This window comes from Lissotriton vulgaris, chromosome 8, assembly GCF_964263255.1.
Source record: "Lissotriton vulgaris chromosome 8, aLisVul1.2, whole genome shotgun sequence".
NCBI classification, from domain to species: domain Eukaryota; kingdom Metazoa; phylum Chordata; class Amphibia; order Caudata; family Salamandridae; genus Lissotriton; species Lissotriton vulgaris.
Genome location: NC_141696.1, coordinates 1532081245 through 1532094960, shown reverse-complemented (window position 1 = coordinate 1532094960; position 13716 = coordinate 1532081245). Strand labels below are relative to the sequence as shown.

Below are 13716 nucleotides of genomic sequence, written 5' to 3'. Positions count from 1 at the left end.
AGCCAGTGTGAGTGAGCTTGGAATGCTGGTATGAGTGATGTGTGAATGGAATGCTGGTATGCCTGTGTGTGGAGTGGCCTGTGTGTGGAGTGGCAGTTGGAGTGGATGGGCTGAGCGGCAAGGAAGCTGTTCCTGGTGGGGCTCTCCCTTTGGGCTTACTTACCTATGATGCTAATGCTTGATACTTATATCCATTGCACCAGTTAACTGGGGAATGATACAGGACTCCTTAAAACATATCTCTACCATATGAGGTTAAAAATCCAGGTCCTGCATCTATTTTGTTAAATGGTTCAAATTAAAGTATGAAGACCCCAGCTATCAGAAGGCCGAACTAGCTCAGTTGGCCGAGCGTTAGACTGAAGATCTAAAGGTCCCTGGTTCAATCCCCGGTTTCGGCGCAGTTGAGAGGTTCCTTGCTTCTAACAAAATAGGTCTTGGGATCAGCTGTAGTTCTTTTTCTCTATTCATCAAATTTTTTCCAACTGATCTACAACACAATCAATTTAACATAGACTTTGCTTTATGTCCTCCTTCTAAACTTGCTTCCACCTCTCTTACCTTCAGGTTTGACAATGAATATTTCCCATTTCATGCTTTTTTGTAAAGTAAACTCTTGTCTGCATTACCTTCCACTTCCCCTTGAACACAGATGTCAGTAGTCAGATGACATTGCTTACCTACTCATGCCAAATATATCTGGGTAATATAGTGCTAGTCCATTCAGAGTTAAAAAAACAACTACCTAACCTGGATCCAAAAAATGCTATTTACCCATTGCACCAGTTAATTGCGGAATGATACAGGACTCCTTAAAACATATCTCTACCATATGAGGTTAAAAATCCAGGTCCTGCATCTATTTTGTTAAATGGTTTAAATTAAAGTATGAAGACCACAGCTATAAGCAGGCCGAAATAGCTCAGTTGGGAGAGCGTTAGACTGAAGATCTAAAGGTCCCTGGTTCAATCCCGGGTTTCGGCACAGTTGAGAGGTTCCTTGCTTCTAACAAAATAGGTCTTGGAATCAGCTGTAGTACTTTTTTCTCTATCAACATCTTTATCAACTGATCTACAAAATGATCAATTCAACATAGACTTTGCTTTCTGTCCTCCTTTTAAACTTTCTTCCACCTATCTTGCCTTCAGGTTTGACAATGAATGTTTCCCATTTCGTCCTTTTTTGTAAAGTAAACTCTTGTCTGCATCACATTCCACTTCCCCTTGAACACAGATGTCAGTAGTCAGATGACATTGCTTACCTACTCATGCCAAATATATCTAGGTAATATAGTGCTAGTCCATTCAGAGTTAAAAAAACAACTACCTAACCTGGATCCCAAAAATGCTATTTACCCATTGCACCAGTTAACTGGGGAATGATACAGGCCTCCTTAAAACATATCTCTACCATATGAGGTTAAAAATCCAGGTCCTGCATCTATTTTGTTAAATGGTTTAAATTAAAGTATGAAGACCCCAGCTATAAGCAGGCCGAAATAGCTCAGCTGGGAGAGCGTTAGACTGAAGATCTAAAGGTCCCTGGTTCAATCCTGGGTTTCGGCAGAGTTGAGAGGTTCCTTGCTTCTAACAAAATAGGTCTTGGAATCAGCTGTAGTACTTTTTCTCTATTCATCAAATTTTTTCCAACTGATCTACAACACAATCAATTTAACATAGACTTTGCTTTATGTCCTCCTTCTAAACTTGCTTCCACCTCTCTTACCTTCAGGTTTGACAATGAATATTTCCCATTTCATGCTTTTTTGTAAAGTAAACTCTTGTCTGCATTACCTTCCACTTCCCCTTGAACACAGATGTCAGTAGTCAGATGACATTGCTTACCTACTCATGCCAAATATATCTGGGTAATATAGTGCTAGTCCATTCAGAGTTAAAAAAACAACTACCTAACCTGGATCCCAAAAATGCTATTTACCCATTGCACCAGTTAATTGCGGAATGATACAGGACTCCTTAAAACATATCTCACCATATGAGGTTAAAAATCCAGGTCCTGCATCTATTTTGTTAAATGGTTTAAATTAAAGTATGAAGACCACAGCTATAAGCAGGCCAAAATAGCTAAGCTGGGAGAGCGTTAGACTGAAGATCTAAAGGTCCCTGGTTCAATCCCGGGTTTCGGCACAGTTGAGAGGTTCCTTGCTTCTAACAAAATAGGTCTTGGAATCAGCTGTAGTACTTTTTTCTCTATCAACATTTTTATCAACTGATCTACAAAATGATCAATTCAACATAGACTTTGCTTTCTGTCCTCCTTTTAAACTTTCTTCCACCTATCTTGCCTTCAGGTTTGACTATGAATGTTTTCCATTTTGTCCTTTTTTGTAAAGTAAACTCTTGTCTGCATCACATTCCACTTCCCCTTGAACACAGATGTCAGTAGTCAGATGACATTGCTTACCTACTCATGCCAAATATATTTGGGTAATATAGTGCTAGTCCATTCAGAGTTAAAAAAACAACTACCTAACCTGGATCCCAAAAATGCTATTTACCCATTGCACCAGTTAACTGGGGAATGATACAGGACTCCTTAAAACATATCTCTACCATATGAGGTTAAAAATCCAGGTCCTGCATCTATTTTGTTAAATGGTTCAAATTAAAGTATGAAGACCCCAGCTATCAGAAGGCCGAAATAGCTCAGTTGGCCGAGCGTTAGACTGAAGATCTAAAGGTCCCTGGTTGAATCCCGGGCTTCGGCACAGTTGAGAGGTTCCTTGCTTCTAACAAAATAGGTCTTGGGATCAGCTGTAGTTCTTTTTCTCTATTCATCAAATTTTTTCCAACTGATCTACAACACAATCAATTTAACATAGACTTTGCTTTATGTCCTCCTTCTAAACTTGCTTCCACCTCTCTTACCTTCAGGTTTGACAATGAATATTTCCCATTTCATGCTTTTTTGTAAAGTAAACTCTTGTCTGCATTACCTTCCACTTCCCCTTGAACACAGATGTCTCTGTAAAAGACAGGAGAGAAAGTGGCGCACTTCATACAATCCCGAAGAAAAAGCCACCTATAGGGAAATGATCAGGAACTATAAGCTTGCAATTAAATCCTCGCAAGCTGCCTTCTACAATTTTAAAATCACCATGGCAAAATCCAAATCTAAAGAAATTTTTCGCATAGTCAACTCCCTGATCAAACCCCCATCTCCGGTCACAGACAACAATAACTCACCGACCAAGTGCAATGATCTGGCGGAATTCTTCTTCCAAAAAATTAATAAAATTTAACTCTCCTTCCCTAATCCATCCACTGATTCCCCTGGTCAAAACCCGCACTTGACAGTAAATCCGACCAAGTGGTTGGAGTCTCTCCCCCTTATAACATTGGAAACCGTAAAGAAACTGGCACAACAAATAAAATCCGGCTCCCCGTGTGACCCTGCCCCCCCAGGCTCACTAAATCTTGCCAGCGTTGCTATTTTCCCTACGCTCCTGGATCTCATGAACTCCTCTATAACCAGTAGGACGGTCCCTTCAACATGGAAGCACGCTATGGTACGGGCTCTATTGAAGAAACCTTCCCTTGACCCGGCCAACCCCAGTAATTATCGCCCGATCTCGTTACTCCCCTGGGCTTCGAAAATTCTGGAGAAACATGTCAATACCACTCTGACAACATTTTTTGAGGAAAACCACCTCCTCGACTCCTCCCAAACAGGTTTTCGTACCAAACATGGGACAGAGACCGCTTTATTGGCAGTGACTGAGGAGGCAAGACGGCTCCTGGATCGAGGAGGATCAGTGGCAGTGATCCTCCTCGACCTAAGTGCCGCATTTGACACGGTACATCACAAAATCTTGCTAACCCGCCTTGCCGACTTAGGAGTGACCGGAGACGCCCTGACATGGTTCAACTCTTTTTTATCTGACAGAACCTTTCAGGTCTTCGACGGCACATCCCGCTCATCAACTCGCCCCCTGGGATGCGGAGTTCCCCAGGGCTCCTCTTTAAGTCCTACGCTCTTCAACGCATACATGAAGCCACTGGCTGAGGTAGTTCGTCCGCATGGTGTCAAGATCATCTCCTATGCGGACGACACCCAGCTGGTGGTCTCCCTTGCTGAGAAGAGCGGCCTCCAGTCGCCACCAGACCTAGCGGCCTGTTTGGAGGATGTAAAGAAGTGGATGATGAGCTCATGCCTAAAGCTAAACGACGATAAAACTGAGCTGATGATCCTGGGCCCAGCCTCCCCCGCCTCCATAGAACTGATCTGGCCATCAAGCATGGGAATGGCCCCACCCCCCAGAGACAACATTAAAAGCTTGGGCGTCTGGCTCGACAAGTCTCTGAGCCTTAACACACAGGCCACTAAGATCTCAGCTACCTGCTTTGGCCTCCTTAGGGTGATTAAGAAAGTCCTTCCCCTCCTCTGTTCTGAGGCCAAACAGATAATTATACAGGGCCTCATCCAATCTCGTTTGGACTTCAATAACGCCCTTTATTTGGGAGCACCAGACTATACCCTACAGAAGCTCCAACGCACCCAGAATTGTGCTGCCAGAGCGCTGCTGGGAATCTCCCGGAGGACTTCAGTAAGAACCGGTTTAAAGACCCTGCACTGGTTACCTGTCAGGGACCGAGTAAAATTTAAATCACTCTGTATCGCCCACCAGACATTCTGGGAAACGGGCCCAGACATCAATCGCCCCCTGATTTCTCCCTACAGGCCCAACAAATCTCTTCGCTCTTCAACAGCATTTTTGGCCGAAATCCCCAGAATACGCAGAGCCAGAGCAGGAGGACGCTCCTTCTCGTATAATGTTTCCAAGCTCTGGAACTCCCTCCCTCTGCAGCTGAGGAACAACCCCAACCTGACTACGTTCCGGAAACAGCTAAAAACCCTGCTATTCAATGCCTAAAAGTAACCTTAAGAGTGCTTCTTCTGTTTTAGCGCCTGGACGCCTCAGGGCAGCTGCAGCACTCTACAAGTCACATTTTCATTTCATTTCATTTCAGTAGTCAGATGACATTGCTTACCTACTCATGCCAAATATATCTGGGTAATATAGTGCTAGTCCATTCAGAGTTAAAAAAACAACTACCTAACCTGGATCCAAAAAATGCTATTTACCCATTGCACCAGTTAATTGCGGAATGATACAGGACTCCTTAAAACATATCTCTACCATATGAGGTTAAAAATCCAGGTCCTGCATCTATTTTGTTAAATGGTTTAAATTAAAGTATGAAGACCACAGGTATAAGCAGGCCGAAATAGCTCAGTTGGGAGAGCGTTAGACTGAAGATCTAAAGGTCCATGGTTCAATCCCGGGTTTCGGCACAGTTGAGAGGTTCCTTGCTTCTAACAAAATAGGTCTTGGAATCAGCTGTAGTACTTTTTCTCTATTCATCAAATTTTTTCCAACTGATCTACAACACAATCAATTTAACATAGACTTTGCTTTATGTCCTCCTTCTAAACTTGCTTCCACCTCTCTTACCTTCAGGTTTGACAATGAATATTTCCCATTTCATGCTTTTTTGTAAAGTAAACTCTTGTCTGCATTACCTTCCACTTCCCCTTGAACACAGATGTCAGTAGTCAGATGACATTGCTTACCTACTCATGCCAAATATATCTGGGTAATATAGTGCTAGTCCATTCAGAGTTAAAAAAAACAACTACCTAACCTGGATCCAAAAAATGCTATTTACCCATTGCACCAGTTAATTGCGGAATGATAAAGGACTCCTTAAAACATATCTCACCATATGAGGTTAAAAATCCAGGTCCTGCATCTATTTTGTTAAATGGTTTAAATTAAAGTATGAAGACCACAGCTATAAGCAGGCCGAAATAGCTAAGTTGGGAGAGCGTTAGACTGAAGATCTAAAGGTCCCTGGTTCAATCCCGGGTTTCGGCACAGTTGAGAGGTTCCTTGCTTCTAACAAAATAGGTCTTGGAATCAGCTGTAGTACTTTTTCTCTATTCATCAAATTTTTTCCAACTGATCTACAACACAATCAATTTAACATAGACTTTGCTTTATGTCCTCCTTCTAAACGTGCTTCCACCTCTCTTACCTTCAGGTTTGACAATGAATATTTCCCATTTCATGCTTTTTTGTAAAGTAAACTCTTGTCTGCATTACCTTCCACCTCCCCTTGAATACAGATGTCAGTAGTCAGATGACATTGCTTACCTACTCATGCCAAATATATCTGGATCCCAAAAATGCTATTTACCCATTGCACCAGTTAATTGCGGAATGATACAGGACTCCTTAAAACATATCTCACCATATGAGGTTAAAAATCCAGGTCCTGCATCTATTTTGTTAAATGGTTTAAATTAAAGTATGAAGACCACAGCTATAAGCAGGCCAAAATAGCTAAGCTGGGAGAGCGTTAGACTGAAGATCTAAAGGTCCCTGGTTCAATCCCGGGTTTCGGCACAGTTGAGAGGTTCCTTGCTTCTAACAAAATAGGTCTTGGAATCAGCTGTAGTACTTTTTTCTCTATCAACATTTTTATCAACTGATCTACAAAATGATCAATTCAACATAGACTTTGCTTTCTGTCCTCCTTTTAAACTTTCTTCCACCTATCTTGCCTTCAGGTTTGACTATGAATGTTTTCCATTTTGTCCTTTTTTGTAAAGTAAACTCTTGTCTGCATCACATTCCACTTCCCCTTGAACACAGATGTCAGTAGTCAGATGACATTGCTTACCTACTCATGCCAAATATATCTGGGTAATATAGTGCTAGTCCATTCAGAGTTAAAAAACAACTACCTAACCTGGATCCCAAAAATGCTATTTACCCATTGCACCAGTTAACTGGGGAATGATACAGGACTCCTTAAAACATATCTCTACCATATGAGGTTAAAAATCCAGGTCCTGCATCTATTTTGTTAAATGGTTTAAATTAAAGTATGAAGACCACAGCTATAAGCAGGCCGAAATATCTCAGTTGGGAGAGCGTTAGACTGAAGCTCTACAGGTCCCTGATTCAATCCCGGGTTTCGGCACAGTTGAGAGGTTCCTTGCTTCTAACAAAATAGGTCTTGGAATCAGCTGTAGTACTTTTTCTCTATTCATCAAATTTTTTCCAACTGATCTACAACACAATCAATTTAACATAGACTTTGATTTATGTCCTCCTTCTAAACTTGCTTCCACCTCTCTTACCTTCAGGTTTGACAATGAATATTTCCCATTTCATGCTTTTTTGTAAAGTAAACTCTTGTCTGCATTACCTTCCACTTCCCCTTGAACACAGATGTCAGTAGTCAGATGACATTGCTTACCTACTCATGCCAAATATATCTGGGTAATATAGTGCTAGTCCATTCAGAGTTAAAAAAACAACTACCTAACCTGGATCCCAAAAATGCTATTTACCCATTGCACCAGTTAATTGCGGAATGACACAGGACTCCTTAAAACATATCTCACCATATGAGGTTAAAAATCCAGGTCCTGCATCTATTTTGTTAAATGGTTTAAATTAAAGTATGAAGACCACAGCTATAAGCAGGCCAAAATAGCTAAGCTGGGAGAGCGTTAGAATGAAGATCTAAAGGTCCCTGGTTCAATCCTGGGTTTCGGCACTGTTGAGAGGCTCCTTGCTTCTAACAAAATAGGTCTTGGAATCAGCTGTAGTACTTTTTTCTCTATCAACATTTTTATCAACTGATCTACAAAATGATCAATTCAACATAGACTTTGCTTTCTGTCCTCCTTTTAAACTTTCTTCCACCTATCTTGCCTTCAGGTTTGACTATGAATGTTTTCCATTTCGTCCTTTTTTGTAAAGTAAACTCTTGTCTGCATCACATTCCACTTCCCCTTGAACACAGATGTCAGTAGTCAGATGACATTGCTTACCTACTCATGCCAAATATATCTGGGTAATATAGTGCTAGTCCATTCAGAGTTAAAAAAACAACTACCTAACCTGGATCCCAAAAATGCTATTTACCCATTGCACCAGTTAACTGGGGAATGATACAGGACTCCTTAAAACATATCTCTACCATATGAGGTTAAAGATCCAGGTCCTGCATCTATTTAGTTAAATGGCTCAAATTAAAGTATGAAGACCCCAGCTATCAGAAGGCCGAAATAGCTCAGTTGGGAGAGCGTTAGACTGAAGATCTAAAGGTCCCTGGTTCAATCCCGGGTTTCGGCACAGTTGAGAGGTTCCTTGCTTCTAACAAAATAGGTCTTGGAATCAGCTGTAGTACTTTTTTCTCTATCAACATTTTTATCAACTGATCTACAAAATGATCAATTCAACATAGACTTTGCTTTCTGTCCTCCTTTTAAACTTTCTTCCACCTATCTTGCCTTCAGGTTTGACTATGAATGTTTCCCATTTCGTCCTTTTTTGTAAAGTAAACTCTTGTCTGCATCACATTCCACTTCCCCTTGAACACAGATGTCAGTAGTCAGATGACATTGCTTACCTACTCATGCCAAATATATCTAGGTAATATAGTGCTAGTCCATTTCGAGTTAAAAAAACAACTACCTAACCTGGATCCCAAAAATGCTATTTACCCATTGCACCAGTTAACTGGGGAATGATACAGGACTCCTTAAAACATATCTCTACCATATGAGGTTAAAAATCCAGGTCCTGCATCTATTTTGTTAAATGGTTTAAATTAAAGTATGAAGACCACAGCTATAAGGAGGCCGAAATAGCTCAGTTGGGAGAGCGTTAGACTGAAGCTCTAGAGGTCCCTGATTCAATCCCGGGTTTCGGCACAGTTGAGAGGTTCCTTGCTTCTAACAAAATAGGTCTTGGAATCAGCTGTAGTACTTTTTCTCTATTCATCAAATTTTTTCCAACTGATCTACAACACAATCAATTTAACATAGACTTTGATTTATGTCCTCCTTCTAAACTTGCTTCCACCTCTCTTACCTTCAGGTTTGACAATGAATATTTCCCATTTCATGCTTTTTTGTAAAGTAAACTCTTGTCTGCATTACCTTCCACTTCCCCTTGAACACAGATGTCAGTAGTCAGATTACATTGCTTACCTACTCATGCCAAATATATCTGGGTAATATAGTGCTAGTCAATTCAGAGTTAAAAAAACAACTACCTAACCTGGATCCCAAAAATGCTATTTACCCATTGCACCAGTTAATTGCGGAATGATACAGGACTCCTTAAAACATATCTCACCATATGAGGTTAAAAATCCAGGTCCTGCATCTATTTTGTTAAATGGTTTAAAGTAAAGTATGAAGACCACAGCTATAAGCAGGCCAAAATAGCTAAGCTGGGAGAGCGTTAGACTGAAGATCTAAAGGTCCCTGGTTCACTCCCGGGTTTCGGCACAGTTGAGAGGTTCCTTGCTTCTAACAAAATAGGTCTTGGAATCAGCTGTAGTACTTTTTTCTCTATCAACATTTTTATCAACTGATCTACAAAATGATCAATTCAACATAGACTTTGCTTTCTGTCCTCCTTTTAAACTTTCTTCCACCTATCTTGCCTTCAGGTTTGACTATGAATGTTTTCCATTTTGTCCTTTTTTGTAAAGTAAACTCTTGTCTGCATCACATTCCACTTCCCCTTGAACACAGATGTCAGTAGTCAGATGACATTGCTTACCTACTCATGCCAAATATATCTGGTAATATAGTGCTAGTCCATTCAGAGTTAAAAAAACAACTACCTAACCAGGATCCCAAAAATGCTATTTACCCATTGCACCAGTTAACTGGGGAATGATACAGGACTCCTTAAAACATATCTCTACCATATGAGGTTAAAAATCCAGGTCCTGCATCTATTTTGTTAAATGGTTCAAATTAAAGTATGAAGACCCCAGCTATCAGAAGGCCGAAATAGCTCAGTTGGCCGAGCGTTAGATTGAAGATCTAAAGGTCCCTGGTTCAATCCCGGGTTTCGGCACAGTTGAGAGGTTCCTTGCTTCTAACAAAATAGATCCTGGGATCAGCTGTAGTTTTTTTTCTCTATTCATCAAATTTTTTCCAACTGATCTACAACACAATCAATTTAACATAGACTTTGCTTTATGTCCTCCTAAACTTGCTTCCACCTCTCTTACCTTCAGGTTTGACAATGAATATTTCCCATTTCATGCTTTTTTGTAAAGTAAACTCTTGTCTGCATTACCTTCCACTTCCCCTTGAACACAGATGTCAGTAGTCAGATGACATTGCTTACCTACTCATGCCAAATATATCTGGTTAATATAGTGCTAGTCCATTCAGAGTTAAAAAAACAACTACCTAACCTGGATCCAAAAAATGCTATTTACCCATTGCACCAGTTAATTGCGGAATGATACAGGACTCCTTAAAACATATCTCTACCATATGAGGTTAAAAATCCAGGTCCTGCATCTATTTTGTTAAATGGTTTAAATTAAAGTATGAAGACCACAGCTATAAGCAGGCCGAAATAGCTCAGTTGGGAGAGCGTTAGACTGAAGATCTAAAGGTCCCTGGTTCAATCCCGGGTTTCGGCACAGTTGAGAGGTTCCTTGCTTCTAACAAAATAGGTCTTGGAATCAGCTGTAGTACTTTTTCTCTATTCATCAAATTTTTTCCAACTGATCTACAACACAATCAATTTAACATAGACTTTGCTTTATGTCCTCCTTCTAAACTTGCTTCCACCTCTCTTACCTTCAGGTTTGACAATGAATATTTCCCATTTCATGCTTTTTTGTAAAGTAAACTCTTGTCTGCATTACCTTCCACCTCCCCTTGAATACAGATGTCAGTAGTCAGATGACATTGCTTACCTACTCATGCCAAATATATCTGGATCCCAAAAATGCTATTTACCCATTGCACCAGTTATTTGCGGAATGATACAGGACTCCTTAAAACATATCTCACCATATGAGGTTAAAAATCCAGGTCCTGCATCTATTTTGTTAAATGGTTTAAATTAAAGTATGAAGACCACAGCTATAAGCAGGCAGAAATAGCTAAGTTGGGAGAGCGTTAGACTGAAGATCTAAAAATCCCGGGTTTCGGCACAGTTGAGAGGTTCCTTGCTTCTAACAAAATAGGTCTTGGAATCAGCTGTAGTACTTTTTTCTCTATCAACATTTTTATCAACTGATCTACAAAATGATCAATTCAACATAGACTTTGCTTTCTGTCCTCCTTTTAAACTTTCTTCCACCTATCTTGCCTTCAGGTTTGACTATGAATGTTTTCCATTTCGTCCTTTTTTGTAAAGTAAACTCTTGTCTGCATCACATTCCACTTCCCCTTGAACACAGATGTCAGTAGTCAGATGACATTGCTTACCTACTCATGCCAAATATATCTGGGTAATATAGTGCTAGTCCATTCAGAGTTAAAAAAACAACTACCTAACCTGGATCCCAAAAATGCTATTTACCCATTGCACCAGTTAACTGGGGAATGATACAGGACTCCTTAAAACATATCTCTACCATATGAGGTTAAAAATCCAGGTCCTGCATCTATTTTGTTAAATGGTTTAAATTAAAGTATGAAGACCACAGCTATAAGCAGGCTGAAATAGCTCAGTTGGGCGAGCGTTAGACTGAAGATCTAAAGGTCCCTGGTTCAATCCCGGATTTCGGCACAGTTGAGAGGTTCCTTGCTTCTAACAAAATAGGTCTTGGGATCAGCTGTAGTTCTTTTTCTCTATTCATCAAATTTTTTCCAACTGATCTACAATACAATCAATTTAACATAGACTTTGCTTTATGTCCTCCTTCTAAACTTGCTTCCACCTCTCTTACCTTCAGGTTTGACAATGAATATTTCCCATTTCATGCTTTTTTGTAAAGTAAACTCTTGTCTGCATTACCTTCCACTTCCCCTTGAACACAGATGTCAGTAGTCAGATGACATTGCTTACCTACTCATGCCAAATATATCTGGGTAATATAGTGCTAGTCCATTCAGAGTTAAAAAAACAACTACCTAAACTGGATCCAAAAAATGCTATTTACCCATTGCACCAGTTAATTGCGGAATGATACAGGACTCCTTAAAACATATCTCACCATATGAGGTTAAAAATCCAGGTCCTGCATCTATTTTGTTAAATGGTTTAAATTAAAGTATGAAGACCACAGCTATAAGCAGGCCGAAATAGCTCAGTTGGGAGAGCGTTAGACTGAAGCTCTAAAGGTCCCTGATTCAATCCCGGGTTTCGGCACAGTTGAGAGGTTCCTTGCTTCTAACAAAATAGGTCTTGGAATCAGCTGTAGTACTTTTTCTCTATTCATCAATTTTTTTCCAACTGATCTACAACACAATCAATTTAACATAGACTTTGATTTATGTCCTCCTTCTAAACTTGCTTCCACCTCTCTTACCTTCAGGTTTGACAATGAATATTTCCCATTTCATGCTTTTTTGTAAAGTAAACTCTTGTCTGCATTACCTTCCACTTCCCCTTGAACACAGATGTCAGTAGTCAGATGACATTGCTTACCTACTCATGCCAAATATATCTGGGTAATATAGTGCTAGTCCATTCAGAGTTAAAAAAACAACTACCTAACCTGGATCCCAAAAATGCTATTTACCCATTGCACCAGTTAATTGCGGAATGATACAGGACTCCTTAAAACATATCTCACCATATGAGGTTAAAAATCCAGGTCCTGCATCTATTTTGTTAAATGGTTTAAATTAAAGTATGAAGACCACAGCTATAAGCAGGCCAAAATAGCTAAGCTGGGAGAGCGTTAGACTGAAGATCTAAAGGTCCCTGGTTCAATCCCGGGTTTCGGCACAGTTGAGAGGTTCCTTGCTTCTAACAAAATAGGTCTTGGAATCAGCTGTAGTACTTTTTTCTCTATCAACATTTTTATCAACTGATCTACAAAATGATCAATTCAACATAGACTTTGCTTTCTGTCCTCCTTTTAAACTTTCTTCCACCTATCTTGCCTTCAGGTTTGACTATGAATGTTTTCCATTTTGTCCTTTTTTGTAAAGTAAACTCTTGTCTGCATCACATTCCACTTCCCCTTGAACACAGATGTCAGTAGTCAGATGACATTGCTTACCTACTCATGCCAAATATATCTGGGTAATATAGTGCTAGTCCATTCAGAGTTAAAAAAACAACTACCTAACCTGGATCCCAAAAATGCTATTTACCCATTGCACCAGTTAACTGGGAATGATACAGGACTCCTTAAAACATATCTCTACCATATGAGGTTAAAAATCCAGGTCCTGCATCTATTTTGTTAAATGGTTCAAATTAAAGTATGAAGACCCCAGCTATCAGAAGGCCGAAATAGCTCAGTTGGCCGAGCGTTAGACTGAAGATCTAAAGGTCCCTGGTTGAATCCCGGGTTTCGGCACAGTTGAGAGGTTCCTTGCTTCTAACAAAATAGGTCTTGGGATCAGCTGTAGTTCTTTTTCTCTATTCATCAAATTTTTTCCAACTGATCTACAACACAATCAATTTAACATAGACTTTGCTTTATGTCCTCCTTCTAAACTTGCTTCCACCTCTCTTACCTTCAGGTTTGACAATGAATATTTCCCATTTCATGCTTTTTTGTAAAGTAAACTCTTGTCTGCATTACCTTCCACTTCCCCTTGAACACAGATGTCAGTAGTCAGATGACATTGCTTACCTACTCATGCCAAATATATCTGGGTAATATAGTGCTAGTCCATTCAGAGTTAAAAAACAACTACCTAACCTGGATCCAAAAAATGCTATTTACCCAT

At 40.0% G+C, this 13716-nt stretch overlaps 3 non-coding genes across 3 annotated transcripts; all 3 read left to right on the top strand.

Annotated features, from left to right (window-relative positions):
* Window positions 1–911: 911 nt before the first annotated feature.
* Window positions 912–984, top strand: TRNAF-GAA (transfer RNA phenylalanine (anticodon GAA)). The gene has a single exon. It is a non-coding gene; the product is annotated as a tRNA-Phe (tRNA).
* A 7116-nt stretch (window positions 985–8100) lies between these two features.
* TRNAF-GAA (transfer RNA phenylalanine (anticodon GAA)) lies at window positions 8101–8173 on the top strand. Its single transcript has one exon. It is a non-coding gene; the product is annotated as a tRNA-Phe (tRNA).
* Window positions 8174–10423: 2250 nt separating this feature from the next.
* Window positions 10424–10496, top strand: TRNAF-GAA (transfer RNA phenylalanine (anticodon GAA)). Its single transcript has one exon. It is a non-coding gene; the product is annotated as a tRNA-Phe (tRNA).
* Window positions 10497–13716: the final 3220 nt, after the last annotated feature.